General features: G+C 41.5%; 1 protein-coding gene across 16 annotated transcripts in view; it reads left to right on the forward strand.

Moving 5' to 3' along the window:
• The window catches only part of GRIK4 (glutamate ionotropic receptor kainate type subunit 4), a 635,802-nt gene that overhangs the window by 355,347 nt on the left and 262,248 nt on the right, over positions 1-18,207 (forward strand). The window lies entirely within an intron of this gene.

Raw genomic sequence — 18,207 nt, forward strand, 5'->3', positions numbered from 1 at the left:
CAGGTACACAATTCTGTATTACATCATCTATAAATCCAATTGTGTTCACCACCCAGAGTCAGTTCTCCTTCCATCACCATATATTTGATCCCCTTTACCCTCATCTCCCACCCCACAACCCCCTTACCCTCTGATAACCACTAAACTATTGTCTGTCTCGATGAGTTTTTGTTTCTCATTTGTTTGTCTTGTTCTTTTGTTGTTTTTGGTTTATATACAACATATCAGTGAAATCACATGGTTCTCTGCTTTTTCTGTCTGACTTATTTCACTTAGCACTATACTATCAAGATCCATCCATGTTGTCACAAATGTTCCTATATCATCTTTTCTTACTGCCGAATAATATTCCATTGTGTATATATACCACAACTTCTTTATCCATTCATCTATCGAAGGACATTTTGGTTGTTTCCATGTCTTGGCCACCGTAAACAAAGCTGCAATGAACATTGGAGCACACGTGTCTTTAGGTATAAATATTTTCAGATTTTTTCGGTAGATACCCAAGAGAGGGATTGCTGGGTCATATGGTAATTCTATTTGTCATTTTTTGAGGAGCCTCCACACTGCCTTCCATAACGTCTGCACCAGTCTGCATTCCCACCAACAGTGTATGAGGGTTCCTTTTTCTCCACAGCCTCTCCAACATTGGTTACTATTTGTCTTGTTGATGATAATCATTCTGACTGAGGTGAGGTGATATCTCATTGTGGTTTTGATTTGCATTTCTCTGATGATTAGTGATGTTGAGCATTTTTTCAAATATCTATTTGCCATTTGTATGTCCTCTTTGGAGAAATGTCTCTTCAGGTCGTCGGCCCATTTTTCATTTGGGTTGTTTGTTTCTTTGTTGTTGAGTTTCATGAGTTCCTTGTATATTTTGGATATTACCCCTTATCGGAGGCACTGTTTGCAAAAATCTTCTCCCATTCAGTTGGTTGCCTCTTTATTTTGTTGATGGTTTCTTTTGCTGTGTAAAAGCTCTTAAGTCTCATATTGTCCCATTCGTTTATTTTAGCTTTTAGTTCCATTGCCTCTGGAGTCAAATTCATAAAATGCTCTTTGAACCCAAGGTCCATAATTTTAGTACCTATGTTTTCTTCTATGCAGTTTATTTTGTCAGGTCTTAAGCTTAAGTGTTTGATCCATTTTGAATTAATCTTCGTACATGGTGACACACAGCAGTCCAGTTTCATTCTTTGCACATGGCTACCGTGTTCTCCCAGCACCATTTATTGAAGAGGCTGTCTTTCCTCCATTGTATGTTTTTTAGTACTTTGTCAAAAATTGTCTGTCCATATTTATGTGGTTTTATTTCTAGATTCTCAATTCTATTCCATTGGTCTATGTGTCTGTTTTTCTGCCAATACCATGCTGTTTTGATTATTGTAGCCCTGTAGTACAAGCTAAAGTCAGGGCGTGTGATACCTCTAGTATTGTTCTTTTTTCTTAAGATTACTTTGGCTATTCAGGGTCTTTTGTGTTTCCAAACAAATCTGATGATTTTTTGTTCTATTTCTCTAAAAAATGCCACTGGAATTTTGATGGGGATTGCATTAAATTGGTATATTGCTTTGGGTAATATGGCTATTTTAACTATGTTGATTCTTCCAATCCATGAGCAAGGAATGTCTTTCCATTTCTTTGTGTCTTCTTCAATTTCTTTCAAAAATGTCTTATACTTTTCAGCATACAGGTTTTTCACATCCTTGGTTAAGTTTATTCCTAGGTATTTTATTCTTTTTGCTGCAATTGCAAAAGGAATTGCTTTTTGTACTTCTTTTTTTTTTTTTTTTTATTAAATTTATTGGGGTGACAATTGTTAGTAAAATTACATAGATTTCAGGTGTACAATTCTGTATTACATCATCTATAAATCCCATTGTGTGTTCATCACCCAGAGTCAGTTCTCCTTCCATCACCATATATTCGATCCCCCTTACCCTCATCTCCCACCCCCCACCCTCCACCCCCCTTACCCTCTGGCAACCACTAAACTATTGTCTGTGTCTATGAGTACTTCTTTTTCTGAGATTTCGTTGTTAGTATATAGGAATGCAATGGAATTTTGTATGTTGATTTTGTAGCCAGCAACTTTACTGTATTCGTTGATTGTTTCTAATAGCTTTTTGGTAGCGTCTTCAGGGTTTTCTATATATAGCATCACGTCATCTGCAAAGAGTGACAATTTAACTTCTTCATTCCCAATTTGGATGCCTTTTATTTCTTTCTCTTGCCTGATTGCTCTGGCAAGGACTTCCAACACTATGTTGAAAAGCAGAGGTGATAGGGGACAGCCCTGTCGTGTTCCTGAACGTAGAGCAAAGGGCTTCAGTTTTTCACCATTAATTATGAGATTACCTGAGGGTTGGTCATATATGGCCTTTATTATGTTAACGTATTTTCCTTCTATACCTATTTTATTAAGTGTTTTAATCATAAATGGATGTTGTATCTTGTCAAATGCTTTGTCTGCATCAATTGATATAATCATATGATTTTTGTCCTTTATTTAGTTTATGTGATGTATCACATTGATGGATTTGCGGATGTTGAAACATCCTTGTGCCTCAGGGATGAACCCCCCTTGGTCATGATGAATAATCTTTTCAATGCATTGTTGTATTCGATTTCCTAGCGTATTGTTTAGGATTTTTGCACATGTATTCATCAGAGATAGTGGTCTGTAGTTGTCTTTTTTTGTGCTGTCCTTACCAGGTTTTGGTATCAGGGTAATGTTGGCCTCATAGAATGAGTTAGGGAGTACTGTCTCTTCTTAAATTTTTGGAAAAGTTTGAGCTGGAATGGTATTAGATCCTCTTTGAAGGTTTGGTAGAATTCACTAGTGAAGCCATTTGGTCCCGGACTTTTGCTTTTGGGAAGGTATTGGATGACTCATTCAATTTCGTTACTGGTGATCAGTCTATATATATTTTACAATTCTTCATGTTTCAGCCTAGGAAGGCTATATGTTCCTAAAAACTTATCCATTTCTTCTAGGTTATTGAATTTAGTGGTATACTTTTGCTGACCTTGGCTTTCATTTGTTCTTCTTTTCTAGTTCTTTAAGTTGTATTGTTAGGTTATTTGTTTGGGATTTTAGTTGATTCTTGAGATAGGCCTGTAATGATATAAATTTCCCTCTTAAAACTGCTTTCGCTGCATACCAAAACTTTTGGTAGGATGTACTTTCATTCCCATTTGTTTCTATGTATTTTTTTATCTCTCCTCTAATTTCTTCTTTGACCCGGTCGTTGTTTAAAAGCATGTGTTTTAATCTCCATATATTTGTGGGTTTTCCTGGTTTGATTTTGCAGTTGATATCTAATTTCAAAGCCTTGTGATCAGAGAATATGTTTGGTATGATTTCAATCTTCTTAAATTTGCTGAGACTGATTTTATGTCCCAATATATGGTCTATCCTTGAGAATGTTCCGTGTACACTAGAAAAGAATGTATAGTCTGATGTTTTAGGATGAAGTGCTCTATAAATGTCAATTATGTCCATTTCATCTAATGTGTCATTTAGGGTTGCTATTTCGTTATTTATTTTCTGTTTGGATGATCTACCCATAGCTGTCAATGATGTATTTAGGCCCCCTAGTATAGTTGTGTTTTGGTCAATTTCTCCCTTCAGTTCTGTTAGTAGTTGTTTGGTATATTTCGGTGCTCCCTGATTGGGTGCATAAATATTGACGACTGTTACGTCTTCTTGTTGTATAGTCCCCTTTACCATTATGAAATATCCATCTTTGTCACTTGTACCTTTTTCACCCTGAAGTCTATTTCATCTGCTATTAGTATGACTACACCTGATTTTCTCTGGATACCATTTGCTTGGAGTGTCAATTTCCACCCTTTCACTTTGAGGCTGTGCTTGTCCTTGCAGCTGAGATGTTCTCTTGGAGACAGCATATGGTTGGGTTTAGTTTTTTGATCCAATCTGCTACTCTGTGCCTTTTTATTGGTGAGTTCAGTCCATTTACATTTAGGGTTATTATTGATATGTGAAGATTTCCTGTCATTCTAACTTTAGTTTTCTGGTAAGGCTGTGTCTCCATTGTTTCTTTGCCTTTTTGTTGTTGTCTATTATTTCTGTGTGGAGGTATTCTATGATGTTTCCCTCTGTTTCTTCTTTTATTACAGTATATATTTCAGTTCTGGATTTTTTTTGAGTGGTTACCCTTAAGTTTATGTAAAAGAAAGTTTGATATTTAGAGTATTCCATTTTCTTCAGCACGCTTACTTTCTCCATTCCCATATTCCGGTTCAGGCCTTTATTCTCCCCCTTTTTATGTTTTGGTTGCCACCAATTGTCCCTGTTGATGGTGATCAAATAGCCTCCTTTAGTGTTTTTTGTAGTGCAGGTTTTGTATTAGAAAATTCCCTCAGCTTCTGTATGTCTGGAAAGGTCCTTCATATCTAAGGATATCTTTGCTGGGTGTATTATTCTTTGTTCATAATTTCTCTCTTTCAATAGGTTGAATATTTTGTTCCACTCCTTTCTGCCTTGTAGATTTCTGCTGAGAAATTTGATGGTAATCTAATGGACTTTCCTATGTAGGTTACCGTCTTCTTCTCCCTGTCTGCCTTGAGGATTCTTTCTTTGTCATTGATTTTTGACAGCTTCAATACAGTGTGCCTTGGAGAAGGCCTGTTGGAGTTGAGGTAATTAGGTGTTCTATTTGCTTGTTGGATTCGAGGATCCAGTTCTGTCCACAAGTTTGGGAAGTTCCCATCCACTATTTGTTTGAATATATTCTCTGTTCCCTTCTCTCTTTCTTCTCCTTGTGGTATACCCATTATTCTTATATTGCTCTTTCTGATGGAGTCAGAAAGTTCTTGTAGAGTTCTTTCGTTTCTTTTAAGTCTCAAGTCTGTCTTCTTCCATCCGTTTCATTTCCCGGTGTCTATCTTCAATGTCACTGATTCTTTCCTCCATCTGGTCAACTCTACTACCTAAGCTGGCTATTTCATTCTTAATTTCTTCTATTGAGTTCTTAATCTCCAGAAATTCTATTTGGTTCTTTTTTAAAATTTCAGTCTCTTTCGTAAGATGCTCATGTTGTTTTTTGGTTGTGTTTCTTAGTTCATTAAACTGCATTTCTGTGTTTTCGTGCATCTCATTGAGTTTTTTCAGAACTGCAATCTTGAATACTCTGTCATTTAAGTCACATATTTCCATATCTTTACGTTCCTTTTCTGGAGACTTTTCACTTTCTTTTTGAGCTGTCTTGTTGCCTTGGTTATTCTTGGCAATTAATGATTTATTAGTTCTCTTCCTAGATATTTACAGAGCGGGTTCTGCAATACGTTTGTAGGAAGGGGTCTTTCTTTTGTTTTCCAGTACGTGTTGGTTGAATGTTTTATTTTCCCTCCGACTGCAGTCTTTTTGTTCTCTCTCACACTGTAGTGTTATGTTTTCTCTGCACTGTTCCAGCTTCTCACAAAATGGGGGGATTCCCTGGAAGGCGGGCTCCTCCTCTGTTAACAGTTCTCCTGGGTTATAGGCCGCTGCGTCCGTGTGGGTATGCGGAGAGCTGTTGAAGTTCCAAAGCTCTTCCTGCACCAGATTCAGAGCCCGTATGTTTCAGCAGTTTTGTGTACTCCTGCAGGGATCCACCCAGATAGGTGGGGTCAGGGATGGGGGGGGGTTGTGATAGGTGTCCAGAATAATGGTGGCGACCACCACCACAACCAGTCCTGCTTCCACAGCTCCCTCCCCTTTGCAGGAACTAGTTGGGCCATGAATCTGTGTCTGCAGACCACCATTCTCACAACTGCAACTATTCTGTTCTTTTGATCTGACACTGCTACTGTTCCACTTATTACACTGGGCAGGTGGGGGCAGGGTGCACTCTGGGAGGTTAGGGATGGGGCAGCTAATATCAGTGCCTAAGGCTTCCATTCTCTGCTCAGCAGTGAGTGCTTAAACCATAGTTTTCAGCTTTCTTCCCTCAGTCTTTGCTCCAAGGTCTCTTTCGTGAGCATTGGGTTCAGCCGTGTTATATGCTGTCCCATCAGCCCTGTGGGCCATAAGCGGAGCCCTAGCAGTCTGAGTTCTTCCCGCTCCTGCAGCTGCGGTAGTTCTGGGATGCAGCGAGCTCAGAACACTGAGCTACATCTGCGTCCTGCACCTGTATGGCTCCGTCTCCACACTACTCTCTTCCTTCCTCCCTGCTCTCCCAATTTGCCCACCTTTAGGTTATTTCTGTAGTGCACTTCTTAGTCTTGCCTGTCTGCTGCTCAGGGAGTCCTTTGTAGAGTTATAGTTGTTCAATTTGTTGTAAATTCCAGGGGAGATTTCAAGAGGCTCACCTCACGGTGCCATTTTTGTGATGTCCCTTTGTTGTTGTTTTAATTTCTGATAATAGCCATTCTAATGGGTGTGAAGTGTAAAGAAGACAAACTGTTAGTCATTTATATGTGAATTGATTTAACTATAGCTCATCTTATTTAAAACATAAAATAGAGAGGGATATAAAACAGATTTATTAAGATGGAATCCATCCCTGGAAGAAGTCACGGTTTAAAAGGACACTGAGACTCTCTCACAACTTTGTGTAGTACAGGTGACTTAGAAATAGTATCTATATGCTGATTGGGCTGAGTGCACTGATCCATTTGCCTGGGGTGATCACTGAAAGTATGTGTGATAGTTAGTTTTTGAGTTAGACCTTGAAGAATGACTGGGATTTCAATACACAGAGATTTCAGAGAAGGGTTAGAGTAGTAGGTAGTCTCCACATGGAAATGGCATGATCAAAAATGAATCTCAGAATCAGTCAAGTTTGTTCAGAGAGTGCTACTCAAAGTGTGGTCTCTGGATTAGCAGTGTCAGCAACTCTCAAAAACTTACTAGAAATGAAAATTCTTGGGCACCTCTCCAGACGAATACGAATACAGAAACTCTGGCAGTGGGACTCAGCAGTCTGTCTTAATACCTCTCCAGGATATTCTGATGCAAGCTCAAGTTTATATGGGAGTAGAAGCAGATTAATCTGGTGGTGTGTTCGGGGCTAGATTTTGAAGCCTGGAATTAGGTGAGGAAGTTTGGTCTCTGTTTATAACTCCCCAGTGACTGTCAACTGGAATAAAATTACATGATGGCCCATGAGGCAATATGATTGCCTGTCTCCCTCTTCACCTTACCTCCTTCCATTCTTCCTTTCATTCACCATACTCCAGCCACTGAACTCCAATGCCTGCCAAGCTGTTTTTTGTCTTGTCCCTTCAGCTTGGAATGTTCTTCCCCTCTCCCCACTGGCTTCTTCCTCCTCACTTTTTAGGTCTCAGCTGAGGTGATGCCTCTTTAGAGAGATAACTTCTCTGTCCGCACTCCATTATTCTCTCAAACTACCCTATATTTTTTTCCAGCACTTTTTGCTATCTAAAATTATCCTATATTTCTTTCTTTACATGTTCATTGTCTGCCTTCCCCAACGAGAGCATAAGTTTGGGCCTAGATCATATTCACCACTCTATTTCTGGTGCTTAGAACAAAACCTGGCATATCACAGGTATCCACTATTATTACTTTTTTATTCAGCAGACACTGGGATGCTGTTAGGTGGTTCTGAACAGTGAAGTGACACCCTCAAAGTGGTGTGTTTGGGGGTGGGGGTTATTCCTCTAGTGGTTTTATGTTAAGGTTGTGGGCCTGGGAAAGGAAGGAAAACTGCTGCAGGCAAGAGATGAGTTGTGAAGCAATAATGGTCTAAACTAGTGGCTCTCCCTGAGAGCAGTTTGCCTCCCCCTCTTCTGAGGACATTTGGCAATATCTGAAGGCATTTTGTGTTGTCACAAATGGGAAAGATGCTAGTGGTACCTAGTGAATAAAGGCTAGGGGTACTGCTAATCTTACTGCAACACACAGGCTAACCCCCCACAACAAATAATTATTCATCGTTAAATGTCAGTAGGGCTGTTGAGAAACCCTGCTCTAAACTAGGGTAGTAGTTATAGAAATGGAGAGGGGAAAAAAAGAGTGAATATTTTCTATTCAGAAGGGTAAAATTTTGTCCTCATCTGTGCCTATAGTTGTGACTTTAAATTGTTTTGGTAACAGAATCAGAAGACCCAGGAAATTCCTTTGGGAGCCTTCTGTCATGGTCTGTTTCTTTCTTCCTTTGCTTTTCACCTTGAGCTTCTCCAACACACTGTCTTGCTAGTTCTGTATTTCTATTTTCTCCCCTCTTCCCCCTCCTCTTTTTTCTGTCCCTCCCTCTTTCCTTTGTCTTCCTTCACCCTTCCTCTGTCCTCCTGCCTTTTTCTTTTTTCATCCTCTCTCTGCGCCCTCTTTTTTCTCTCTCTCTCATTGAATTGCTCATTATGAAGATTTGAAGTTTAGTGAGTTTATGGTCTCAGTCCTTAATTTTTAAAGTAGATAATTGTATGGTCTATACTAAATTCAATTTACTAGCTGTTTACTTCTCCAGCATATGGCATCTGAATGGGACTGCTTTTTATCTCCTGCAGGTTAGTGCAATTTCTTTTCCTTGTCCCTCTACATATTTTAAATAGCTGACAACAGCCACTAAGTATCTCTTCGAGCCAACAGCATCTCTTTGGGAAACTCAGAAAGTCAGCGTAGGGTGGCCCAGAAAAGCAAGACCAAGACACAGTCTGCTAGGGTTTGATGCAGAACCTGGGCAAAGGCCCCTCCTTTCATTGTGCTCCCCGCCCATCTTGAGCTGCTCTTCAGGGCTCTAGGTGGCAAGGGCCTTTTCTTCTCCTAAAGGGACCATCCTAACTCCTCACTGTCCCTCCACCGTGAGGCGCCTGTGGACCCCAGCTGACAAGCAACTTAGTCTCCAGGAGAAATGTGGCACATACATGGTTTTTGAGGTGTTTGTTTTGGTAAAGTGCCACAACAGACGTTGAGATCTGTACAGAATATGAGGGAGGTAGTATGGTAGGGAGGTGCACACTGCAGGGAGACTGAGTGGGGAGTGGGACAGAGTTCCTATCTACAGTCTAGATGCAGATTCCATAAGGACTTTCTCTGATTCCCCAGCACATAGAACAGTTACTGTCATCCCCAATCAGAAACAGTAATTATAATGTGAGCTAGAAGTTTGACACATTTTGTTGATACGAATCTCCTCCCTTTCACTTTAGGAAAAAAGGGCAAGCAAGAGAGGATGACAGATTATTTGAATATTTTTCAAATGAATGAGCGAAAAAATATTCTGTTCTTCTCCCATTGTGGGGCCCTAGCTTAGACGCCTTAAACCCCAGTGTCCCTTTCTTGTTCTGACTCTTGTCCAGGGGGATGATGATGGTGAATAAGATCTATTTCTTGTGCTTTGATCGCCTGGGAAAAGAGACAGATGACTTAAAAGTGGAAATAATCAAAGTAATGGGCCTTAATATTTTTCTAGCCATATCCTTCCAAAAAGACTCAAAGCAGTTCTAATCTGTCATTATCTCTCACTTGCTCTTTTCCTTGGGTGGAGGGAGATTAACATCAACCAAACATGTTAATCTTCTGGCTGCCATTGTAATTGTTGTTTCTGTTTGGAGGTGACAAGGTCCTTCATTGTAAATTCGAGTGGGCATGACATTCAGTTATTCACAGCCTTGGGTAAAAATGTAGAGATAAGAACCCCTCAGTGGTATTATGGCTTAGGGTCTCCCTTCCTCATGAAGCAATGGTGACATAACTTGATGGAGATTGATAGGTGGGTCTTCAGACAACATGGAGCTGTGGTGGATTCTGGGATGGCACCTGCTGGCTGCCCTGCTGAGCTCACGTTTCAGTCTGCCCTGCACTTGTGCTCTCTACTCTCGCTCCCCACCCCCATCACCATCTCCCCAACTAGTCCATGAGTCTTTGAGAGCAGGGCCAGAGCTGCTTCATGTCTCCATGACTTGGGTTCTCAACTTCATCTACACCACTTGTGTCTGGTGTCAGGTAGGTGCTCAGTAACTGCTCGTCACAATGAATTCCCCTAGATAGTGAAGCTGACCTGGGCTCAGCCTCCTCTGGCATTAAGGCAGACCTTGCCTGGCATCCTCGTACATGCTGGCCATTGAGGTTCCCAGTAGTCTTCATTCTGCTCTGTCCCATAACTTGGCCAGAAGGCTATCACCAGCAGCCATTAGAAAAGACAAACAGGCAACTGCAGCCCACTATTTCTCTCCCCCACATTGCTCTGGTTTCAGTGAGCTTTGAGCATGGATATCCTGGGCACTGCCCTGCCATAGTCATGCATCTGGTCCAGTCAGAGCTGGCCAGGGGAACAGCCACAGACATAGCTGGGGGCTTCCTCTGAGACCAGGAGAAAACATGGGGACTGTCGTTGCCCATAGAAAACCTAGGGGTAGGAGACAAGAGCCAGAAAGAGAAAGGCTTCAGATTAACTGGGAATATCAAACGGGTACACAAAAACCTCACAGAATGGCCATATAACAAAGTATTAACAGCAGATACAATTGCTGGTTATGCCAGGGACTTTATTCATTTTTTTTTTCAGGGGTCATGTCCTTTGTTAACTGTGAGGGTATGAAGGATTAAGGGATGGACCAAAAGGTGAACCATGATGTGAAAGTCCAACAATTAGTATGTATCAGGATCAAGTCTTTTAATAAGTTTGGAAGGCACGGGTGACTAACAATTGTCTAGATCTCTGCTGAGCTGCATGGAGCACGTCAGAAAAGATGAGACAGGGTTCCTGCACTCAAGGTGTTCACAGTTCAGAAAGCAGCCGCATGTTACCAGGAAACAGCACTCTGCAGCACTCTCATGTCTGCCCCATCACCCATCCTCCTTGGATCACTTCCCCTCCCCACTCTGTGCTTTCTCCCCAGCTCATACTCCCTCTTCTGACCTCCCTCCAGGCCCTTTCCACCTTGACACAGAGCACCCATTGTGCTGACTGGTCAAGCCCATCACACACAGCCCCCTCTACTTGTCAGAACCCGAATGTTTCAGGTGGAGTGCTTCCCTTCCACCCACCTGAAAAGGCACTGTTCACTAAAAAAAGAGTGGCAGCTATGTTTAGGCCGTCCCAGTGCAACTTACAAACACTGCTGCCCTCACCATTATTCACCAGGACAAGCGTTCACTCACCTTATACCTGGTATTCTCATACAGGCCTTTGACTCCTGGCTCACAGCCTTCCTCTCACTCTGCCTTGCTCTTGCCTTGACCATCCTCAGTGCCCATGAACCCCTCAATGGCCATCCCTTTAATGCCATTGCCTTGCGGATCCTTAACTTCCTCCCTTCCACTCCCTCCCCACTTCACTGTTTAAACCTCATTCTGAATTGTGGCAACTCTTGATCCTAGTCTGCCTCTAAAACCTAAAATTTCAAAATCCCATCGTCTGAAAACAGCATCTTATCCTTCTAGCTTTTCTGGTCTTGCTACCACCACTAATACTCTTCCGCATACTCACATATCCACACATTCCAAGTGTTCCACACCCTCTCATTCCCTCCTGGTCTAACCAGTTGGACAACCATCACCCATCAACCCCAACCCCATGCCCGTAGTGCTTTCAATTGCTTTGTCCCCTTAATCCTGCCGACACACCTGATAACTCCTGCTCTCGATAATTCTGACATTTCCCTGCCTTTCTTTTGTCTGTGCTCTGAGGCTGCTTGCAGAAACACACCGACATTTCTTCATTTCAACTGGGCCCAGACAGAAATACCTTTATGCATCAGAGCACCTATTCTAAGCTTTCATCTGAAGCAACCTACCCCATCTTTGTCACCCCTGCTCTCAGAAGGTGACTAGCTTTTTTTCTCAGAGAAAATAGAAGTGATTAATCTCCGTCTCTTTCAACTCCTTATTCACCTTACCCTCCACCCTATGCCAGATCCCACTTATCATGGCCACCATAACCCCACGGTCTCCCAGGTCTGTGTTTCCAGCCTGGATGGTTCTCTGGAGAGCCAGGCCAATACTTGTCTGCTACTAAAAAGTACCCCAAACTTAATGCTACCCCAAACTCATCATCTCTATTCTTCTCTAACCAAAAAAGACCAACCATCTCCCATCTTCATCTCCCATATTATTTACCTGAACCAGTGATAGCACCACCTAAATAGTAAGTGAAGCCAGGAGCCTTTCTCAGATCCTCCCATCCTTCCACACCTACCTGCCTCCCTGGACTCTACATCATGAATCTCACTTGAATGTGCCCCCTCTCTTTGATCCCCACTGCCCTGCCCCTCAGTACCTGCCTCATCTCTATCTTGGACTATTAAAATTATCCCCAAACTGGTCTTCCCAGCTCATATTTCAACTCTCTCTCCAGTCTATCTACAGTGCAGTGAGAGTGGCAGTCCTAAAATGCAAATCTTGTGATGTCACTGTCTGTTGAAGGTCCTCCTATTGTTCCTCAGTCCTTACAGGGTACCGCCCAAATTCCCTAACATGACACACAAGATCATTCACGCCCAGGCTCCTTTCCTCCTATCCAGCCTCTCCTGCCTGGCACTCGGGGCCCTTAGAAGAAATGAACCAGTCACCCCAGGCTTCCTCATGTCTTTGGTGGCTCCTCACACTGGAACATATTTCATTTCCCTGCCTCCCTGGGAAACTCACATGCCAACTTCAAGGTTGATAAACTTCAAGGCAGACTCTTCTGTGAAATCTGGTACAGTACCTGGTAGGTAGCAGAAGCTCACCACGTGTGTGAGATAAATGCATGGGGCCTTCCCTCAAACTTCTCTCCACCACTCACAGGAGTTTAGTTTTCCTTTATCTATACTTCCTTGGAAATTTGTGATTATCTACTGAACCATTTACCTCATTCTACAGTAAAAATCTCTCTTCACCCCCCTCCCCCCATCTCCACAGACATCTTTGAGAGCCGAAGACCCAGTCTTAATTATCTGTGATTTACCACCATAGTGAGCACCTAGATGGCTTTTGACTAGGGCATAATCAATTTTGTCATATCACTCACCTTATTCGGTCTGGCTATTTCCTTTTATGGCCATATCTTCTTCTGGACACTATGAAAGCAGAGATACAGCTGATCCTTCTCTATGTGCATAGTGTCTTGCTTATGATAGGCATTTAATAAGCATTTTACGAATGAATAAATAAGGGAATTTTGGAATGAATGAATGCATTACCTATATCAATTATGAAGCACAAGGTTAAGTACTAAATGAATGGCACAGACAATAAGCACTGTGGGGATCTGAAGAGGGCAAAATCAGCATGGGCTGGAGCAATCCAATGACTGCCTGGGGCATGGTAGGAGTAGGCCTGAAAATGGAGAATAATTTTGGTAGGATATGGATATGGATGACGAAAAGCAGAGAGCTCTCAAGAAAGAAGAGACCACCTTGGAGGAAGACAGGGCAAAGTCCCATGCTCTATTCAGCGTTCAGCAAAGACTACCTAGATGTATCTAAGTGGCCATAGAACTTAGAGAGCTTGGAAAGGCAGCTAGGGGGCCAGATTGTGGAGGGTGTTAGGACCAGGTAGGTGAATCTGCAGTGGGAAGTAGCTGGATTGGTGCAGGAGAGACTGGAGGTGAGAATCAGATTAACGGTATTTCAGGAGGGAGGCAGGGGTGGCAGCAGTGGGAACAGAAAGAAAACAGTGGGTCATCAAAATGGCAGCATGAGGTGAGCCTCTGTAAAGCTCCCCTGGAATTTACAACTAATCAAACAACAATAAATCCACAAAGGACTCCCTGCACAGCAGACAGGCAAGACGAACAGGCGCACTACTGAATTCACCTAAAGGTGGGCAAATCACTCGAGCAGGGAGGGGGGAAGGGAGAAGTGCAGAGACAGAGCCACGCGGGCACAGGTCACAGACCTAGCTCAGTGCTCCGAGCTTGCTGCATCCCGGAACTACTGCAGCTGCGGGAGAGAAAGGAACTCGGACTGCTAGAGCTCTACATATGGCCCACAGGGCTGAGGGGGCAGCATATAACACGGTTGAACCCAAGGCTCATGGCAGAGACCTTGGAGAAAAGACTGGGAGGAGAAGGCTGAAAACGGTGGTTGAAGCCCTCACTGCAGAGCAGAGAAGGTAAGCCTTAGAAACTGAGACTAGCTGCCCCTTCCCTACCCTCACAAAGCTCGCCCAGCCCCACCTGCACGGTGCTCAAAGCAGAACAGTAGCACTGCCAGATCAAAAGAACAGAATACGTGCTGTTCTGAGAACTGCGGACCTCAGACAGAGTTGCTGCCCAACTAGTTCCGGCAGAGGGGAGGGAGCTGTGGAAGCAGGACCGGCTGTGGTGGTGGTCGCTGCCATTGCTCTGGGCCACCTCTCACAACTCACCCTGCTGCTGGCCCCACCTATCTAGGCGGATCCCGGCAGGAGTAAACAGAACTGCTGAAACATACAGGCTCTGAATCTGGTGCAGGAGGAGCTTTGGAACTTCAAAAGCTCTCCGCATACCCACACGGACACTGCACGCTGTCACCCAGGCGACAGAGGAGAAGCCCGTCTCCCAGGGAAGCCCCCCATTGAGTGAGAAGCTGGAATAGTGCAGAGAAAACATAGCACTACCGTGTGGGAAAAGAAAAATAAGCTGCAGTCAGAGAAAAAATAAAACATTCTACCTACAAGTACTGGAAGACAAAAGAAAGACCGCTTCATATCAACCTGTTGTAGAAGCCACTCCTGTAGATGTCTAGGAAGAGAAATAGTAAACCAGTAATTGCCATGAATAACCAAGGCAACAAGATAGCTCAGAAAGAAAGTGAAAAATCTCCAGAAAAGGCACTTAAAGATACCGAAATATGTGACTTAAATGACAGAGATTTCAAGATTGCAGTTCTGAAGAAACTCAACGAGATGCAAGAAAACACAGATAGGCAGTAAAATGAACTCAGAAACACAATCAAAGAACAGCATGAGCATTTTACGAAAGAGATTGAAATTTTAAAAAAGAACCAAATAGAATTTCTGGAGATTAAGAACTCAATAGAAGAAATTAAGAATGAAATAACCAGCTTAGGTAGTAGAGTTGACCAGATGGAGGAAAGAATCAGTGACATCAAAGATAGAAACCTGGAAATGACACAGATGGAAGAAGAAAGAGACTTGAGACTTAAAAGAAATGAAGAACTCTACAAGAACTTTCTGACTCCATCAGAAAGAGCAATATAAGAATAATGGGCATACCAGAAGGAGAAGAAAGAGAGAAGGGAACAGAGAATATATTCAAACAAATTGTCGATGAGAACTTCCCAAACTTGTGGACAGAACTGGACCCTCGAATCCAAGAAGCAAATAGAACACCTAATTACCTCAATCCCAACAGGCCTTCTCCAAGGCACATTGTATTGAAGCTGTCTAAAATCAACGACAAAGAAAGAATCCTCAAGGCAGCCAGGGAAAAGAAGACGGTAACTTACAAAGGAAAGCCCATTAGATTATCATCAGATTTTTCAGCAGAAACTCTACAAGCCAGGAGGGAGTGGAACCAAATATTCAAACTATTGAAAGAGAGAAATTATGAGCCAAGAATAATATATCCAGCAAAGATATCCTTTAGATATGAAGGAGGAATAAAGACCTTTCCAGACATACAGAAGCTGAGGGAATTTCCTAATACACGAACTGCACTACAAGAAATACAGAGGGAGGCTATTCGACCACCATCAACAGGGACAATTTGTGGCAACCAAAACACCAAAAGGGGGGGAGACTAAAGGCCTGAACTGGAATACGGGAATGGAGAAACTAAGCGTGCTGAAGAAAATGGAATACTCTAAATATCAAACTTTATTTTACATAAACTTAAGGGTAACCACTCAAAAAACTCCAGAACTGAAATATATTCTGTAATAAAAGAAGAAACAGAGGGAAACACCATAGAATACCACCACAAAGAAATAACAGACAACAACAAAGGGGCAAAGAAAAAATGGAGAGACAGCCTTACCAGAAAACTAAAGATAGAATCACAGGAAATCCTCACATATCAATAATCACCCTAAATGTAAATGGACTGAACTCACCAATAAAAAGTCACAGAGTAGCAGATTGGATCAAAATACTAAACCTAACCTTATGCTGTCTCCAAGAGACACATCTTAGCTACAAGGACAAGCATAGACTCAAAATGAAAGGGTGGAAATTGACATTCCAAGCAAATGGTACCCAGAGAAAATCAGGTGTAGCCATAAAAATATCATATGAAACAGACTTCAAGGTGAAAAAGATAACAAGAGACAAAGATGGACATTTCATAATGGTGAAGGAGACTATACAACAAGAAGACATAAAAGTCATCAATATTTATGGCCCCAATCAGCATGCACCAAAATATACCAAGCAACTACTCACAGAACTAAAGGGAGAAAATGACCAAAACACAATTATATTAGGGGACTTAAATACATCATGGACAGCTATGGATAGATCATCCAAACAGAAAATAAATAACGAAATAGCAGCCCTAACTGACACATTAGATGAAATGGACATAATTGACATTTATAGAGCACTTCATCCTAAAACATCAGACTATACATTATTTTCCAGTGTACACGGAACATTCTCAAGGATAGACCGTATAGTGGGACATAAAATCAGTCTCAGCAAATTTAAGAAGATTGAAATCATACCATGCATATTCTCTGATCACAAGGCTTTGAAATTGGATATCAACTGCAAAAAGAAAGCGGGGAAAAACACAAACACATGGAGATTAAACAACATACTTTTAAAGAACGACTGGGTCAAAGAAGAAGTTAGAGGGGAGGTCAAAAGATACATAGAAAGAAATGACAATGAAAATACATCCTACCTAAATTTTTGGGATGCAGCGAAAGCAGTTTTAAGAGGGAAATTGTCTCATTACAGGCCTATCTCAAGAAACAAGAAAACTCCCAAATAAATAACCTCATGTTACACCTTAAAGAACTAGAAAAGGAAGAACAAGCAAAACCCAAGGTCAGCAGAAGAAAGGAAATAACAAAAATTAGAGCAGAAGTAAATGAAATAGAGAACAAAAAGACAATAGAAAAAATTAATGTGACAAAGAGCTGGTTCTTTGAAAAGATTAACAAAATTGACAAACCCTTGGCTAGACTCACTAAGATAAAAAGAGAGAAGACACTAATTAACAAAATCAGAAACGAAAAAGGGGAAGTTATCACGACACCACAGAAATACAAAGGATCATCCAAGAATACTATGAAGGACTATATGCCACCAAATTCAACAACCTAGAAGAAATGGACAAGTTCTTAGAAACATATAGCCTTCCAAGGCTGAACCATGAAGAACTGGAAAATCTAAACAGACCGATCACCAGTAACGAAATTGAATCAGTCATCCAAAACCTTCCCAAAAGCAAAAGTCCGGGACCAGATGGCTTCACTAGTGAATTCTACCAAACTTTCAAAGAGGATCTAATACCAATCCTGCACAAACTCTTCCAAAAAATTGAAGAAGAAACAGTACTCCCTAACTCATTTTATGAGGCCAACATTACCCTGATACCAAAACCTAGTAAGGACAGCACAAAAAAAGAAAACTACAGACCAATATCTCTGATGAATACCGATGCAAAAATCCTAAATAAAATTCTAGCAAATCGAATACAACAATGCATTAAAAAGATTATTCATCACAGCCAAGTGGAGTTCATCCCCGGGGCACAAGGATGGTTCAACATCCAAGAATCCATCAATGTGATACATCACATAAACAAAATAAAGGACAAAAATCATATGATTATATCCATTGATGCAGAAAAAGCATTTGACAAGATACAACATCCATTTATGATTAAAACACTGAATAAAATGGGTATAGAAGGAAAATACCTTAACATAATAAAGGCCATATATGACAAGCCCTCTGCTCATCTCATAATTAATGGGGAAAACTGAAGCCCTTTGCTCTACGTTCAGGAACATGACAGGGCTGTCCCCTATCACCTCTGCTTTTCAACATATTGTTGGAAGTCCTTGCCAGAGCAATCAGGCAAGAGAAAAAATAAAAGGCATCCAAATTGGGAATGAAGAAGTTAAATTATCACTCTTTGCAGTTGACATGATGCTATATATAGAAAACCCTAAAGACTCCACCAAAAAGCTATTAGAAACAATCAACGAATACAGTAAAGTTTCTGGCTACAAAATCAATACACAAAAGTCAATTGCTTTCTTATATACTAACAATGAAATATCAGAAAAAGAAATACAAAAAACAATTCCTTTTCCAATTGCAGTAATAAGAATAAAATACCTAGGAATAAACTT

This window comes from Rhinolophus sinicus, linkage group LG16 (genome assembly GCF_036562045.2).
Source record: "Rhinolophus sinicus isolate RSC01 linkage group LG16, ASM3656204v1, whole genome shotgun sequence".
Taxonomy (NCBI): Eukaryota; Metazoa; Chordata; class Mammalia; order Chiroptera; family Rhinolophidae; genus Rhinolophus; species Rhinolophus sinicus.